At 36.8% G+C, this 17,067-nt stretch overlaps 1 protein-coding gene across 1 annotated transcript in view; it reads right to left on the bottom strand.

Moving 5' to 3' along the window:
• Nucleotides 1-13,859, bottom strand: part of LOC123676982 (semaphorin-2A) — a 605,612-nt gene extending 591,753 nt beyond the window's left edge. The window contains exon 1 of the mRNA XM_045613352.1: nt 13,463-13,859. The gene's annotated coding sequence lies outside the window, so the exon portion shown is untranslated. The remainder of the gene's footprint in view (nt 1-13,462) is intronic.
• Between the last annotated feature and the right edge of the window lie 3,208 nt (nt 13,860-17,067).

The raw sequence follows: 17,067 nt of genomic DNA on the forward strand, positions 1-17,067 counted from the left end.
CGCACAACTGCAAGCATTTTCGTAATCTACATAGTCGAATCAATCAATAAAATGACACAATATTCCCATGAAAGAACTTTTATTTTTCAAATAATTTTTAAGGGTCAGGTATAGAAAATTTTACGAAAATTTTTGGACAAAAAATTTTTCAGGTGAGATCGAAATTCGGCTAATCAGAGATCGTAAATTATGGCATCGCTCACCGATTCTTCGTAGAGCTCTCGGTTTTGGGGGAATTTGAACTCGAAATTTGGGAAAAAATTGAATTTGCCTCTAAAAATCGTTATATCTCCTGAATTATTCGTCACAGATCCCTCAAATGAAAACGTTTTCAAACTTCAAGTTCCGCTCTAAAACATAGTGGAGTTTCAAGTGCGTAGCCCATGGCCAGAAGAAGTGGCAGCTTCGGGAAAATTATCAATTTTTTCTTTGAAAGTTTCATATTTTTGCCTATAATTTATGAAATAATGTACTGACTGCACAACTGCAAGCATTTTCGTAATCTACATAGTCGAATCAATCAATAAAATGACACAATATTCCCATGAAAGAACTTTTATTTTTCAAAAAATTTTTAAGGGTCAGGTATAGAAAATTTTACGAAAATTTTTGGACAAAAAATTTTTCAGGTGAGATCGAAATTCGGCTAATCAGAGATCGTAAATTATGGCATCGCTCACCGATTCTTCGTAGAGCTCCCGGTTTTGGGGGAATTTGAACTCGAAATTTGGGAAAAAATTGAATTTGCCTCTAAAAATCGTTATATCTCCTGAATTATTTGTCACAGATCCCTCAAATGAAAACGTTCTCAAACTTCAAGTTCCGCTCTTAAACATAGTGGAGTTTCAAGTGCGTAGCCCATGGCCACAAGAAGTGGCAGCTTCGGGAAAATTATCAATTTTTTCTTTGAAAGTTTCATATTTTTGCCTATAATTTATGAAATAATGTACTGACCGCACAACTGCAAGCATTTTCGTAATCTACATAGTCGAATCAATCAATAAAATGACACAATATTCCCATGAAAGAACTTTTATTTTTCAAAAAATGTTTAAGGGTCAGGTATAGAAAATTTTACGAAAATTTTTGGACAAAAAATTTTTCAGGTGAGATCGAAATTCGGCTAATCAGAGATCGTAAATTATGGCATCGCTCACCGATTCTTCGTAGAGCTCCCGATTTTGGGGGAATTTGAACTCGAAATTTGGGAAAAAATTGAATTTGCCTCTAAAAATCGTTATATCTCCTGAATTATTCGTCACAGATCCCTCAAATAAAAACGTTTTCAAACTTCAAGTTCCGCTCTGAAACATAGTGGAGATTCAAGTGCGTAGCCCATGGCCAGAAGAAGTGGCAGCTTCGGGAAAATTATCAATTTTTTCTTTGAAAGTTTCATATTTTTGCCTATAATTTATGAAATAATGTACTGACCGCACAACTGCAAGCATTTTCGTAATCTACATAGTTGAATCAATCAATAAAATGACACAATATTCCCATGAAAGAACTTTTATTTTTCAAAAAATTTTTAAGGGTCAGGTATAGAAAATTTTACGAAAATTTTTGGACAAAAAATTTTTCAGGTGAGATCGAAATTCGGCTAATCAGAGATCGTAAATTATGGCATCGCTCACCGATTCTTCGTAGAGCTCCCGGTTTTGGGGGAATTTGAACTCGAAATTTGGGAAAAAATTGAATTTGCCTCTAAAAATCGTTATATCTCACGAACAATCAATCACGAATTCAAGGAAATGAAGAGGCCAACACACTTACCAGAAAAGTAACTCCTTTTGTTAGCCCGAAACCTTTCTGTGGTATAGGTAAATGTACCTAAAAGAAAGAGTTTCAGGAGAAAAAGCTGGAAGAGAAACACTCTGGCAGTCTCTTCCTGCATTGGATCATTCCAAAAGTTCTTTTGAAACTTTGATATTGCCAGATCTTAGAAGTATTTGGATATTAGCAATAATATGTTACAATATCCTCACTGATTTCCTTACAGGGCATTGATGCCTCAGGAAGCCACTTATGAGAATGAGTCTAGCAGAAAACGACGATTACAGATTCTGCGAGGAGAAGAAAGAAACCCACTATCGCTAGCCAACGCAAAAAATGTTTTAGACAAGAGACTTGCAGAAGTGAGGAAGTAACCTCCCTGATGCTTTCCCAGATATTGAACTTCATTAGAACCCTGGAATTGGAGGACGAGCTGTAGACTATGACTACTAACGACCAGAACAGCTCTGATAGGGTGCACATTAGACCATAAGGTCTCAGTGTAATGACACCCTTCTTAAATCTAAATCTTATGTAATCTACGGATGTTCTCCATCTTTTGAACCTTGGCCAGCGTACTCCAGCAACACCCAGTACATCAATTAACATTCCAGCAACGTCCTAAAACCGCGCGTCTCTCCCAACTCGGACGAAATTGCGACACAACTTTCCCAACGTAGAATTCAGGACGGCATCTCCCAAGTTCTGATTCAACCGAATCCCCTTTGTTAGTCGCCTGGTTTTCTTCAGCCGGCAATTGGTAAGCCGTAGACATCCGACGCGAAAACCGCCGCCGGTTACGCGTCGGAACTGTAATATTACACGATCGGGAGGAGGAAGTTTGGGGGGTTTTGGAGGGAGGTGAAAGTATTGAGTCAATAGTACCGACTTTCATCCCGTCAGTTCGGGCTGGGAGGGAAGTGAAGACCTGTTAGCTATTTCGGTCACGACGGGGGCAAAAAACGGGGTTTGGGAGGGGGAGAAACGTCCCCCCCTCCCAATCCGGTGATCCGGGGGTATTAGCCGGTCGATTGGAGGAAGGGAAGTCATTAAAAAACCGTGTCTAGACTACGGTCTCGAATCGTCTCGGTTCGAAATTCGGTAATTGAATAGGAGGAATCGGATACCGGACTGATTCGACAGTGGCGGTACGTAGCTTTTTGGTTGGGAGGCCAAACTTTCAAATACGAAACGGAAACTCTTACATTAAACCCTCTTGGAAACCAGTGTCAACTATTATATCGATTTGAAACATTTTTATGATAATAATAACATTCGTTCATCATGTGAAACACTTAAAAATGTATAAACAGGACAGGCAACATTGAAAATGAACACTTTATTTCAGAAAGAAAAGAAATAGATATATAAAAGCTTATACATAAATAGTTTTCTATATTACAGTAACATTTTGTCAATATAAACGCCTTGACGAAAATAAATTCCTGCCAAAATTTTATATTGGCTGGTAGTTCATTAAATAACAGGAAACATGTATAAACTGGAGATTTTTTAAATCTGTTGAAGTTATTCCTCGATAAAGACAAAAACCCACAATTTTCTCATTATAATCGTAGAAACTAGGACGCCTTTTTGTTAAGAAGAAAACATTTATAAATGAAGACACAATGGGCAGCCGATATCATTCGTTTTAGTGCAATGAACACTCCCACCTTCTAGTTATAAGACAAATGAGGTAAACAATAGACATTCAATATGACATTTAGTTCGAGTATGTTAGCCTGACACTACAAGTTGAACTTATTCATCAGTGATTCACACATATCTCAAACACTTTACCTTCAAATTAAATAAAATCATCTACAAAAATTACCAACCGTTTTATGCTTCTGTAAATCATCAACAAATAAAATGAAAATCAATAGTCCCAGAACAGAACCCTGTGGGTAACCGAGTCCAATTAAATTGTCAGAAAAAGCATACATGATACACCTCAAGAATGTACCTCGAAAGCCAAGATTGATAGTGCATGTGAGCAATCCTATCCACATGGTGAAAATATTTTAATTGAGATTTTAAATAGAATTTTCTGAAAACTATCGCAGAGGAAAATTATATCTGATAATGTATGTTGTAATGTATTGTATGCAATTACGTTGTAGAGGATTTCGCCGGAAGAGAACGCTTGTGCCAACAAATCTGCAAATGCCATTTATCAATTTTATGCTTTCAGACATAATTCCAAAAGTTCTACTTTATAACCTCATAAATATTGCAATGCTTCAGTTCAGGAAATCCAGTTTTATTGAACCTTTGATTTTGGACTTTTATTAATCCTGCTTCTTTTATGTGATTTCCGTGATATTCATTCCAAAAAAAACCTTATTTAATGAGTATCGACTATCAGATTTAATTTCGATTTTGTAGTTCATTTGAACAATTTCGATGCTTTGTTGAAGCGTGCAACATTCCATTTTAATTAATGATGCAATTTTCACTTGTAAAATGTCGAAATATGACAGCAGTCCTGATAGCGGGCTATTCAAAATAAAACTTCTTATTGGAAACCAGAAATACGAATTTCACTGGCAACCAAAGCCTCTTTGATTAGGTTTTTGTTCCGTCCGATTACCTAACTATTGATTATTTGGGGCAATATCTTTTTTTCCCAGACTTGAAGAGACAGACGGCAAGAAATGCCTTGCTCATTTGGGCTTTTTCTATGTACGGGTTTCAATTTGTGAGGAACGATGGCGCATTGGTATTCGAGAGAAAGATTGCAAGGGAAATGTTTGCCGGAGAAATGAAAAATGGCACTACAGACGGAAAAACACCGGGAATGCGGAAGAATGGATGCAGCGAATGAGAAACGCTTCATTTACCTTCAAATGAATGGATTTATGAATGGTTTTTGGTACGGACTAAGGTTGGAATAGAGTATTTTTCATTGGATGCGCAAAAGCCAAAAATGCATATTAAACAAAAGATCATTATGTGGTTAGGAAGTAAAAAAAAATAATTCGCAGAAGATTTACGAGTTATTCATATTTAGTCATATTTATATCAATTTATAACTGATTGTGGAAAACCCAAAACATAGAATGGGTTGACCACAATATGGTTATTTTATAAAGAGTAGAAAACTCTGTAAAACAAGAGTTTTCTAATAAGAAGTTTCATTTTGAATGGCCCCCTGTTTGGGCAGCTGTCACTTTTGACATTTGGCAAGTAAAAACTGCGCCATTACTGGAAATAGCGATAGGCGCTTCAACAACGCCTTAAAATTATTAAAATTCACTACAAAAATGGTGAAAATTTTACAGTTAGAGTTCGCAAAATTGAAGCACTTTCGGGTCGTCGTAAAGCACCTTCTCCCCCAGCCATAAGGATAAAACTGGTGCAAAAATTTGAATTGTAGAGGCAAGCTAGTGATGGAAAGGATCGAAACCGTGTGCGTCGATCAAGAACAACTGAGTTATTGCTCTAGTGTTGATGAAAACTCAGGTTTGTTGATTTTTCGTCGATATATTTTACATAAAGACATAGGTTTTACAGCTGATAAAGTTCGGTTAACACAAAAACTCATCAAGCCGGTCACACCAGCAACGTTGGTTGGGTCTTTGAAATGTATCAAAATGATTTCCATCGGTTTATCACCTTCAGGGATGAGGCTTATTTTCACCACGGAAGTTACGTTAATAAACAAAATTTTCGCATTTGAGGCTCGGAAAATCCAAGAATGGTTGTTGAAAAGTTTCTTCAACTTCAACGTATCACTGTCTGTTGCCATTTTTGGGCTGGAAGTGTGATTGGACCTACTTATTCGAACATGAGACTGGTGTAACTGTTACGGTGAATGGATTATGGCACTGCCAATGCTCCTCAATACGCTCTACTAGTGATGACGTCACACACCGTCATTTTAGTTCTCCTGTCAGTGTTCGGAATCCAAACAAACAAATTGTCATTCAAATTAGTACAGTGTCGTTGAAGGAATTGGCTTATTTTGATAAATAAGATTATTTATAGAACGATTTTACTATTAATTGATAGACAGAAGGCACGAGATTAATGCAAGTAAGTTCGAGCTTGAAGTTCAACTGATAACCACGGCTTTTTACAAAATCTGGGGAATGATACAGGATTCAAACTTACTGGTATTAACCTTGTTCCTTCTGTCTATCAATTAATACTGAAATAACTCTTATTTATGAAAATAAGCCAATTCTCTCAACGACACCGTACTAATTTGAATGACAATTTATTTGTTTGGATTCCGAACACTGAGAGGAGAACCAAAAATGGCGGTGTGTGACGTCACACTAATAGAGGGTATTGATTCAAGACCTCAAAGATGTAATTCGTGAAGGTATCGAGGAAAAATGTCATGAAAAGGATATAGTGCTGCAACCGTAATGTACTGGCCATTTGACTGATAATGTTTTCCATATTTTATGGCATATATCTATTGTTATCTTATTTATTGCTTCTTATTACTGAAACCAATCGAATTGAAAATTTAGTATGTTTCATAGAATGTATTGATCGCGTAAAATTGAACGAGATTTGAATATAAGAGTATTTTATCTTAAATGTAACATAATTTAGTATAATTGATGATTGCTGAATTTCTTATCTTCATTCGTGGTCACTATCTTTGATAGCAAAATTAAAGAAACCGCATATTCGTGCAGAAAATCCGATTCACCTTTCGTCGAGTCCGTCCCTGGACCCAATTTGCTCACATTCATACCGTATTCGATCAATTTGTTCGTTGCGAAACAATGTTTCACGAATTGAGGCTGGATTGCGGCCGAGTTGTTTCAGAAACGAATTTTCACATCGAAAATGTTTTAATATTTGCCCTCTCCACATATATGTTCGTTCGTTTTCTTTATGTCCATGTTGGCGAAACGCGTTATTTAACTTCTCGTTCGTTGTTATTGGTCTCTTCGTGTTTTTTGATTGCGGATTCTGTTGTTTTGGATTTCAATTAGGCCCGCTTCCAGGCGGAAGATACGCAGTATCATGACTTTTTGTTTTTTATGATTCGTATACCATTTGAGGTTTTGTTTGGTTTGGGTTTGTTTAAGGATGTGTTTGGCTGAATTTGGAATGGTAACAACAGAGGGGGCTGTGAGTTATTGATTTCTTCTGTTTCATTTATGGATAATATCTTTCCACCGAAATTTGATCGAACGTTGCAACCTGAAAATACTGAAATCCCAAATACAACAGAATCACTCTCTTCGTCGAGAGTATCAAATGTTGTTTCAAAAGCTATATTATTTGATAATAATGGGTGTTTTTTTTCGAGGTATATAACTTTAAGTTGGCATTACTGTTCAACAGCTGTCAAGTGATTTATTCTCAGTTCGGTTTGGCAATTCATCATGAATAGACTCAAGCCTGAACAACACTTGCAAATAGTGCAAAATGAGATTGCCGTTGTCCCCGATTTTCATAAGCGAATTTTGTTTAGCGATGAAGCGCACTTCTGGTTGAATGGCTACGTCAACAAACAAAACTGCCGCATTTGGAGTGAAGCTAATCCTCAAGTGTATGTCGAAACACCGTTACATCCAGAAAAATTGACTGTTTGGTGCGCTTTATGGGCTGGTGGAATCATTGGTCCGTACTTCTACAAAAACGATGATGGCCAGAACGTTACAGTCAATGGTGATCGGTATAGAGCCAAGATTACTAACTTTTTCATTCCTGAATTGAACAACCATGATGTCCAGGAGCTGTGGTTCCAACAAGACGGCGCAACATGTCACACAGCGAGTGCCACAATCGATTTATTGAAAGACACGTTTGGTGACCGCCTAATTTCACGTTTTGGACCTGTGAATTGGCTTCCAAGATCTTGTGATTTAACACCGCTAGACTACTTTCTGTGGGGCTCTGTAGAGTCATTGGTCTATGCGGATAAGCCACAAACCCTTGACCATTTGGAAGACAACATTCGCCGTGTTATTGCCGATATACGGCCACAAATGTTGGAAAAAGTCATCGAAAATTGGACGTCCAGATTGGACTACATCCGAGCCAGCCGTGGCGGTCATATGCCAGAAATCATATTTAAAATGTAATGCCACAAGATTATCTTGCGGATACATAAAATTCATGTCAATCGAATAATCCATTGTTGTTTTATTGCAATTCAAAGTTCTATAGCTCTAAAAAAAACACCCTTCATAATCAATAAAAAGAATAGTACATCTAGATAAAGAGCTGAATATATCATAAGAAATATTATTGTGAAAAATAAAAAATTTCGATATATTTTTTAATATGGAATGTCTTTTATCAGGTTTGACTGATTCGAATGTTGCGAATTAATAATATGAAGACTTGTACAACGTCTCATAGTTTTCCCACCCTCTCAAGATTGTGGATATTCAGCTCACAACTGATATATTCCCAATCCCCAATCGAATTGGTCCAGTGACATTTTCGCGATATCTGACATCGAGAAATTCGAGCAGAGATCCTTCCCAATTTGACAGGAAACGATCCCAAAGGGTGTTTAACGGCAACAAATTCGGTCGGAAGCCAGGGATGGCGCTCCTAAAAGCCAGCCTTTCACCCCAGAAGTAGAAGATGAAGAGAGCGGTGTCATCTCGTCTCTTCGTGAACACGAAACAAGATGGATTTCTATTGTTGACAGAATAAATGGATCTCGTCCTGGAAAATTGGAAGTTTTTCCAGGTCACGCTGATCGCGGACCGGCCAATTTTTCCGTCCAGGAGACTCTGGATAGGTATTCTGTCCCAGAGGGGAACTGCTATTGATTATTCACCGAAATTCCTTTTTTTTCTTACTCTCAAAATGGAGAATGAGGTTTTTTTGTGTTTTTTAGGTCACTCTTTCAATTTATCAAAACTATCTGCACGATCGAATCGAAACACTAAATTTCGATAGTATAGTATCTACCAATATACCTAAGTAAAGTTATACTAAGAGACATATAAAAAGAGCACCCAGTAATATAATAATGCATTATTACTCATCTTCATAACTTATATAGGGTATTTTTTTCGAGGTATATAACTTTAAGTTGGCATAACTGTTCAAGATGGCTACCGATTTAACAGCTGTTAAGTGATTTATTCTCAGTTTGGTTTGGCAATTCATCATGAATAGACACTTACGCCTGAACAACGCTTTCAAATAATGCAATTTCATTTCGAAAATATTGGTTCTGTGCGGAATACGTATCGCGCACTTCGTCCATTTTATTTTGTTTAGCTATGAAGCGCACTTCTGGTTTAATGACTATGTCAACAAACAAAACTGCCACATTTGGAGTGAAGCTAATCCTCAAGTGTATGTCGAAACACCGTTACATCCAGAAAAACTGACTGTTCGGTGCGCTTTATGGGCTGGTGGAATCATTGGTCCGTACTTCTTCAAAAACGATGATGGCCAGAACGTTACAGTCAATGGTGATCGGTAGAGAGCCATGATTACTAATTTTTTCACTCCTGAATTGAACAACCATGATGTCCAGAAGCTGTGGTTCCAACAAGACGGCGCAACATGTCACACAGCCCGTGCCACAATCGATTTATTGAAAGACACGTTTGGTGACCGCTTAATTTAACGTTTTGGACCTGTGAATTGGCCTCCACTAGACTACTTTCTGTGGGGCTATGTAAAGTCATTGGTCTATGCGGATAAGACACAAACCCTTGACCATTTGGAAGACAACATTCGCCGTGTTATTGCCAATATACGGCCACAAATGTTGGAAAAAGTCATCGAAAATTGGACCGTCCAGATTGGACTACATCCAGCCATCCAGATCTCCTGATCTTTAACATGTGGAACACATCTGGCATATTAAGGAAAGAAGATACCTCGATTTACTCGAAATACGATATCACAGGAAGAAATGGATGAACTCATCAGAAGTATGGTGATCAGGCACTAAGTCCCAGCTCTACCATAGTAAAACACATTTTTTGGTATAATTCGATTTTATTTTTCAACATAGTTGCCTTCGAAGACGATACAGCGATTATAGCAATCTTCCAACTTTTCGATACCGTTTTTGTAGTACGATTTGTCTTTGGCTTCAAAATAGGCCTCAGTTTCGGCGATTAATTCTTCATTGGCGCTAAATTTCTTTCCAGTGAGCATTCTTTCGAAGTCTGAGAACAGGAAAAAGTCGCTGGGGCCAGATCTTGCGAATACGATGGATGCAGAAGCAATTCGAAGCCAGATTCATGCAATTTTGCCATTATTTTCATTGATGAATTTGGTTCCGAGATTGTATTTTATGAAACTTCTTTGCCTTGATCCAAACGTATATTATCCCATTATGGGAGCATTATCTGATCCTCAATCTCAAAAGTTCGAACCAAATGCGTAATCCGAACATACAACGATGTAAAATTCATGGCTGATCGATCACAATACGTTGATCTCAGCTGACACAGAGCCATCTATCATTACGAGCCGTATAGAGAACACATTTTACATACGGATCGTCTATATTTTGGCTCCTCCGTTACGGTTATTGCTTCTGGGCCAGTCATTATTGGCAAATAAAACGCCATAAATTTGAAACGTAGCAATAAATGCTATCCGTGAATTATTTTACGCACGCTGACAAACTGGAAGCGTTTGTACAGCATCGGAAACTGCTGTTGGGAATGAAAATATCGGCAGTGATTGATATTTACTTCGTGACAGTGATGGAAATGAGGTTTTGTAGCTTCGACGGGGCTGTGAGGTCACAGCGAGAACGAGCTATTGATGCGTTGGTGAAGTGCAGTTTTCAAACTTGTTATGATCCATAATTCGGTGACTGTTAGGCGAATTTTTGTGTTCTGTGTATGTTAGAGTGACTGGAGCCATCTGAGAACAGATTAAATCAGTGCTAGAGGTGCTTTTTGGTACACTTGCTTCATCAAACATATTTTGATGTGAAAAGTTTCCCACTGAAGATCAGATTTGCTTTTTCAGGGCTCTTCCGGTTCACCATTCAAATCATTCAATATATTTATGATGTTTCCGATTGATTTGGTTTTTGGATACTCTAAAAACATCTAAGAAGTTCAGGATAAAAGTTTAAGATATTTGTTCGATCTAAAAATATTCATTCAGCACTATTCTAAAATATATGAACCTTAAATATGACGTTACAATTTGGCGGAGGCGCCGGGTTCGTATATTTCTTTCTTGATTTCGAGCCATAAACGGTTCCTAATTGGCTCGAATTTCCTTATGAACCAAATGATTAAGAACACAAAATTTCAATGGTTCAAAATATCGATTTTCCTAAGAAATTGGTAAAATATAAAGAGACTATATGTCTAGTTGTGGAATTATATTTAATGGGTGTTTTTTTTCGAGGTATATAACTTTAAATTGGCATTACTGTTCAAGATAGCGACCGATTCAACAGCTGTCAAGTGATTTATTCTCAGTTTGGTTTGGCAATTCATCATGAATTGACTCACGCCTGAACAACGCTTGCAAATAGTGCAATTTCATTTCGAAAATAATGGTTCTGTGCGGGATACGTATCGCGCATTACGTCCATTATTAGCGATGAAGCGCACTTCTGGTTGAATGGCTACGTCAACAAACAAAACTATCGCATTTGGAGTGAAGCTAATCCTCAAGTGTATGTCGAAACACCGTTACATCCAGAAAAAACTGACTGTTTGGTGCGCTTTATAGGCTGGTGGAATCATTGGTCCGTACTTCTTCAAAAACGATGATGGCCAGAACGTTACAGTCAATGGTGATCGGTATAGAGCCATGATTACCTACTTTTCCATTTCTGAATTGAACAACCATGATGTCCAGGAGCTGTGGTTCCAACAAGACGGCGCAACATGTCACACAGCTCGTGCCACAATCGATTTATTGAAAGACACGTTTGGTGACCGCCTAATTTCACGTTTCGGACCTGTGAATTGGCCTCTAAGATGTTGTGATTTAACACCGTTAGACTACTTTCTGTGGGGCTATGTAAAGTCATTGCTCTATGCGGATAAGCCACAAACCTTTGACCATTTGGAAGACAACATTCGCCGTGTTATTGCCGATATACGGCCACAAATGTTGGAAAAAGTCATCGAAAATTGGACGTCCAGATTGGACTACATCCGAGCCAGCAGTGGCGGTCATATGCCAGAAATCATATTTAAAATATAATGCCACAAGATTATCTTGCGGATAAATAAAATTCATGTCAATCGAATAATCCATCGTTGTTTTATTGCAATTTAAAGTTCTATAGCTCTTAAAAAAACACCCTTTATTAATTTCTTTCATTCAGAAGTTCAATATTTCAAAATAATTATTTCTACAATATTTCATTGTTTTATAGAGTGTGACCTACATATGACAACACAAACGAGTATTTGAGTGAGTATGAATACTTGATGTAGGTTTTACTGTTCATATTTATGTCAATTGCTATCTGTTTAATACAGTTTTGAGAACAAAGTCATCTTAGTGGTTGCATTTTCAGATATAAAACGCAAAAGAAAGGTCCATACTAAATTCCAGTAACGAAATTTCACCAACATTCAATTTCATCAAAACATCATAAAGTAGTTGAAATACTGCAGGAAGGACCTGCAGCTGGGGTTGTTCAGATCGAATCAACCGGTCAAATTACTCATCCTTGTCCTCTAAATCCAAGTTTATCCTAAAACGAAAACGTTGCCCAAACTTTCCAGCGTAGGACCTATCCGTTTATTAAATTGAAGCTCCGTTTTGCAGAAGTTGTTAATCAGTTTACTGACATATGTGTGGATGTAAACTTTCTAAAGGCAATTCAACTAATCAGTAGATCGTTTTGGATTCCTCAGAAAGGGTTTCAATTATATCCTTCTTGATCGGTATTCACAACAGGGCTTATTTGCATTCTATTCATCCGCCAAAATACGAAATGAATAGAATTCAAAGCGTAATGATATGGACAATTGAACGTGAATTATTTGCCCAATTTGCATATATTAATTTTGGGTTTCAGTCAGCTAATTCTAATAAACAATGATATTTCACGATTTTATAATTCAATTAAATTCGTTGTTTGAAATTAATTAGACAATACGTTATCAAAAAACCAAAGTTCTATGGAACCCAACAATGGCATTCGAATTGACAGAAACAAATCAAATGAGTTTATTGTTATTGAACGAATAAAAAGACCGAAAGCCTAACACAACTAACTATAAATCTTCTGTTCTATGGACCATTCACATAAAACATGATATACCCGGTAATAATAATGGCTCACTACTCTATATGCAAAATTTTTAATATTTATGCGAATTGAAGGTACGAAAACATAGAAAATGGTAATTTCGGGTGGAATTGAAAGATGTTTTTCAAAGGAAAAGTAGAGATTGATAGGTGTTGATGATACAGAGATCAATGGTAATGAATAAGGTACTCATTATTAGAGTGCTATATATTTTTCTTCTATGAAAATTTTCATAAACTGTTCTGGTTCCTATCTTTTCTTGTATTTTCCTTTTTTTGCGTTTCTTTTTTGTTCCTCTTAATTATTAGGCCTGAAGTAGATCAGTCTTATCTTATTCTTCTTCTTCTTCTGGAAATCTTCACAGTTACCATTTTTGAGCTATTTGATACAAAGCTATGTTGAATCTACTATTCCTTATTTTTTCGATTAAATATGTAGTACCAAAGTTAGAATATAACCGCAGCTATAGGTTACTTTCATTTCCAAACTCACCTTCGATTTATTGGTCCTGTTGTTGGAAACCCCAAAAAAACCTCTCAAACTGCACTGAAACTCCGTTTTTTTAAAGAATAATCAAGCACCTCACTCTGCCAAAAGATTTAGTCCACTCAAACCTTCCTTTCAACACAGACAACAGTTCTCGAAATGTTCCTAACCTTGCACCAACAATATAGGAGCGAAAAAGGACAATAAGCGAAAATGTATCCAACTAACCTAAATTAAACTACCTACAAGAATTACCTAACTATTTCTACCCCAATCAACAGCAAAAATCAGACAGTAAAAGTCCGAGTACCAGCCCGATACTCAAAAATTTCCACCGGAATTTCCCGCGATTTCCATCGAAGAAAATGCACACGCACGATTTCCCCGGCGGAAAACCAAACCACGAGATCAAAACGCGGCTCGAGATACCACCGATCCCTTTCGAATGTGGAAACGAACTGGCCGCACAGAGGGCGCTCCAGGCGGGCCCCACGCGATCCTCGGAAAATGCACGGTACGCGCAGCGGCGTTTTCCGTTCGGAAAAAGGGGCTTTTCTTGAGTTATGTACGGTGCGTGAGTTTCAGATCCCGGCTTCCTTGGCGTGCTGCCAAAGGAAACGGGGACGTATGGTTTAAGGGTTTTGGAGAGTGTCCATCGGTGGGAAGAAGAAGAGTTAGATGTCGTTCTTTATGGTTTCGTCGATAATAAGAACCCGTATCTGTTTTGGTTGGGTTGGCATCCGTGAATATATGTCATTATTGTCAGTTTCAATCAGAGGTTGAGCATTGATTCCAACATTAAAGAGAGAAAGGTCGAGACTCTTGTCATAATTAAGAAGATCATACAGAAGTTGGAATTTCAACCAATGATTGAATAGTATTAATTAGTTCAATATATAGGACCAATCAAAGCTATGTTGTGCCTCCAGTCAGCTGGCGTAAACATCATGCGTCTCACTCGTATGTTGAAGTCGATTACTTTCTCTTTCTGTCTTTTTATTGCTATTAGATCATTAGTTTTAATTAATTTCAATTTTCTTTTAATCTGTTCATTCCTTTTGTATTATATCAGCACCAAATCATCGATGAAAAACAATCTGCATTCGAATTTGTCTATTTTGGATTAAATCCAGATATATCTCTAATGAAATCGATCTTTTTATTGAATTTTTTTTTGTCGAAAAATCGATGGTATTTTTTTCTTGACATGAAATGGTAAAATATACATAGCGCACATATTTTATCGATAAACTTCATAAACTCTCATAGATATATCGACGTTTCTGAATTTTAGTTGATTCGCATGAGTAGTTTATCAATTACCCTGAAAACAAAATTTTATAGGGTTATAATAACTATACAGAGTGAGTTTCAAGTATGGGACTCAAGCATCTCGAAAACGATCGGATCGCAAGATTCTTATAAATTTTGGTGTGGAAGAATCTTGTGATATGGCCGACACTAGGGAGAGGGCCTAAAATTCTGCTGGCCCCCCTAAAATTTGACTTACTGTGGCTACAATAATTACAAGATTAGCAGAACTATAATTTCGATTTACTTTGGCCCCCCTCAAAAAATATCTGGTCCCCCTTTGGCCACCCCTATTTTTGAAAGCTGGCGTCGCCACTGTTTACATTCTCGAATTTTTTCGGTTTTCTGGCATAATAATAATCTTTGTGTTTTCAAATGTATCACCCTGTATATTTAACCCTTTGAAGTCCTCAAGAAATACTAAATATTTTTGATGTAACGTTCTATATATATATTCTATCGGGTGTCCCAAGGTGAGTGGCCTATTAGATTATTATGGAAACTATTGATGGTAAAGATTTCAAATTTTGTGGATAGATATTTGGCCAGTTAAGGTACATTTGTAAAATAATTTCACATTTCCAGTGTTGCCGGATGTACGACAATTTGGCAACAACTTTGTTATTTTGAATGGGATATCCGGTATTTCTATTTTTTTATGATACTCCATAAAATATTAAATCTATTCACTCTTACTTTTCCATCCCTATCTTCAACGGTTTTTGAGTTATTAATTATTTTTCGAAATTTTAGATCAAATTGGCGTATTACGAAAATGACTCTAGTTCGCTCAATATTTGAGATTCAAGTCAGAAATTTTGCAAGTCGTTAGATATTGATCTGATCTGTGTCACTTCTTTTGAATTATGGTTGTCAATAATACAGGACGGACCAAAAAAAATCATCATTTGCCAAGTTACAAAATAGTAAAAAAGTCTGTGTAAGTGAATAGAAAAATTGTAGAATGTGTTGTACTGATTCCAAAAATTGAAAAATATACTAGGTGTCTAATTTGAAAAAATAGACTTTTTTACAATTTTGTAACTTGGCAAATGATGATTTTTTTTGGTCCGTCCTGTATTATTGACAACCATAATTCAAAAGCAGTGACACAGATCAGATCAATATCTAACGACTTGCAAAATTTCTGACTTGAATCTCAAATATTGAGCGAACTAGAGTCATTTTCGTAATACGCCAATTTGATCTAAAATTTCGAAAAATAATTAATAACTCAAAAACCGTTGAAGATAGGGATGGAAAAGTAAGAGTGAATAGATTTAATATTTTATGGAGTATCATAAAAAAATAGAAATACCGGATGTCCCATTCAAAATAACAAAGTTGTTGCCAAATTGTCGTACATCCGGCAACACTGGAAATGTGAAATTATTTTACAAATGTACCTTAACTGGCCAAATATCTATCCACAAAATTTGAAATCTTTACCATCAATAGTTTCCATAATAATCTAATAGGCCACTCACCTTGGGACACCCGATATACCTAAATGCTATAATTTCGGAAACATTACATGAAAAATAACTACTGAATATTTAATTTTCTTATCTTAAAGAAACAACAATATACATGCAGGATTATTCATTCGAAATAAAGAAGTTCATTATTATTTCAAAAAAAGGAAAGATCTGAACACAATGTAAATATCACCATAATATCGGCCATGTCACAAGATCCTCGCACACTAAAATCTATAAAAATCGTGCGATCCGCTTACAAGATAAATGAGGCGTTTCAAACTTAAAACCTCACTCTCTCTGTGATCTAAAACACAGAACAAAAATTGTTTTTTCTGTGTTTCAGTTTCCATAATTGACACCATAGATTTTCATGATTTGTACGTTCCACTCGAGTCGGAATCGAAACTTGTTAATTTTTTCTCGACACTAGTGAGAGAGGAAATGAATAGGAAAAGGAAGGGAGGATGACGCAGATGCATCGCCTCGGACCGCGTTAGTTATTCACAAGCCCGATCATCATCTGCGCCTTTCCTTGTTTGTCCACCCGTTTTGATATTCAGGAACGCATCGTCGGTCTACGGTTTAGGGCTGACCTGATTATGAAATTTTCCTCGATTTTGCATCTAGCGTGTTGCAAATGTAATCTGATGAATGCGCCTGCAGCCTTCGACTTTCATGTCACGTTCTTTCAGATCCTGACGGAGGTTTTCGATGCATTATTCAAGCTGGCCAGATGAGAATTTGTTTTTCGCCTAGAAATATGAAATATGGCTGGAATAAACTGACTGCAGACGTTACAAGAATATAGGTCAGGGATTC

This window comes from Harmonia axyridis, chromosome 3 (assembly GCF_914767665.1).
Source record: "Harmonia axyridis chromosome 3, icHarAxyr1.1, whole genome shotgun sequence".
NCBI classification, from domain to species: domain Eukaryota; kingdom Metazoa; phylum Arthropoda; class Insecta; order Coleoptera; family Coccinellidae; genus Harmonia; species Harmonia axyridis.